Source organism: Triturus cristatus, chromosome 2_1 (assembly GCF_964204655.1).
Source record: "Triturus cristatus chromosome 2_1, aTriCri1.1, whole genome shotgun sequence".
In the NCBI taxonomy this organism is placed as follows: domain Eukaryota; kingdom Metazoa; phylum Chordata; class Amphibia; order Caudata; family Salamandridae; genus Triturus; species Triturus cristatus.
The window spans coordinates 754,021,728-754,023,797 of NC_140581.1; the positions used below are offsets into that span (position 1 = coordinate 754,021,728).

Genomic DNA, 2,070 nt, shown 5'->3' on the forward strand with positions numbered 1-2,070 from the left:
AGGCCGCCACTCGGGAGGTTCCATCCCGGGGGCTGCCGTTGCTCGCCTCCCTGCTCGACTTGCCCATAAGCAGCGGGAAGGGGAGTCCCAGCCAGCCCAGGCCATCTGGTCACCCTCCCGACCCACAGGAGATGATAGCCCCCATCCCCACACCCCAGTGGGGCAGGGACAGGAGGGGAAGGCCCCCCGTGCCAGAGGGTACGTGGTGGAGATGGCCTCCTGCAGGCCCACGTTACTTTCTCAGTATTCCTCCCGGTGGCCCGGCAGCAGAGGGACCCACCCCTGGGTGTGGTGGAGGAGGGCGTCCACGGGCACCCATGCAGGGAGAGACAAAAGCTTGGCTCAGAGGATGACTTTCAATAGATCGCAGCGAGGTAGCTGCTCTGCTACTTACGAAACCCTGACCCAGAATCAGGTCATCTACGAATGATTTAGCACTGGGTGCCCCACGAACATCCGGTGCACTAAGGTCGATGGAGGCAGCCCCCTTCCATCCGCACTCCTGTCCCCAAGCGAGTGGCTCTATGCACCGGACCCCCGAGAGAGGCCGGCTATCCCAGGGCAACCGAGGCTCCACGGCACTGCGGTATCGTTACGGTTCAGGGGGGATTCTGACTTAGAGGCGTTCAGTCATAATCCCACAGATGGTAGCATCACCCTATTGGCTCCTCAGCCAAGCACATACACCAACTGTCTGAACCTGCGGTTCCTCTCGTACGGAGCAGGATTACTATTGTAACAACACATCATCAGTACGGTAAAACTAACCTGTCTCACGACGGTCTAAACCCAGCTCACGTTCCCTATTACTGGGTGAACAATCTAACGCTTAGTGAATTCTGCTTCACAATGATAGGAAGTGCCGACATCGAAGGATCAAAAAGCGACGTCGCTATGAACGCTCGGCCGCCACAAGCCAGTTATCCCTGTGGTAACTTTTCTGACACCTCCTGCTTGAAACCCAAAAAGTCAGAAGGATTGTGAGGCCCCGCTTTCATGGTCTGTATTCATATTGAAAATCGAAATCAAGCGAGCTTTTGCCCTTCTGCTCCACGGAAGGTTTCTGTCCTCCCTGAGCTTGCCTTAGGACATCTGCGTTATCGTTTGAGTGTACTGCCCCAGTCAAACTCCCCACCTGCCACTGTCCCCAGGGCAGGTCGTGCCCGGGGGTGCCAGGCACTTGGAACCAGGAGTGAGAGCCCCATGGGGCTTACCCCCGCCTCACTGGGTAACTGAAAAAATGATAAGAGTAGTGGTATTTTATCGGTGGCCTGAGGGCCTCCCACTTATCCTACACCTCTCATGTCTCTTCACAGTGCCAGACTACAGTCAAGCTCAACAGGGCCTTCTTTCCCCGCTGTTTCTGCCAAGCCCGTTCCCTTGGCTGTGGTTTCACTAGATAGTAGGTAGGGACAGTGGGAATCTCGTTCATCCATTCATGCGCATCACTAATTAGATGACAAGGCATTTGGCTATCTGTACCACCTCGCGGTGGGTCATTCTGGGTTATTATGCTGCCCATCAGCGTCAAATCGGTTTTGCTTCCAACAATACAACATTCGTTTGCTCAGGAGTACAGCCACACTTTAAGCTGTCTTCACTGGAACTGGGGTCACGTATAGGCCAGAGATAGTACACCCTGCAGTACTATTCCAACAATATCAAATTGTCTATGAACAGTCCTGTTTAGTAGGACATCAATAATGAATGCAATATGTAGTGACTATGTGTATGTAATTATTTGAGACCTATTTTTCATTCAAGACACTTCAATAATCATGATGTACAGATTTGCATCTAAATTATTATAATATAAGCACACATCTATAAAAATACACATCTATAAATTGCACATCTAGTTAGAAAATACACCTCTATAAAATGTACATCTATAAAATCCACATCTATACTAATTATTGTGTCAACTCTAAACTATTATGTAACTGTTGAACCACATGTAAATATTAGTGAATCAACATTTTAGGATAATACGTTTTTTATAAGAGTGACATGTGTGCTGTACGACAGTGTACATCTCAGTGTTTGGCTTGAAATTTAATTGTCCATGAA

At 49.8% G+C, this 2,070-nt stretch overlaps 1 pseudogene; it reads right to left on the reverse strand.

Moving 5' to 3' along the window:
- Positions 1–331: 331 nt before the first annotated feature.
- LOC146865821 (28S ribosomal RNA) lies at positions 332–1,366 on the reverse strand (annotated as a pseudogene).
- Positions 1,367–2,070: the final 704 nt, after the last annotated feature.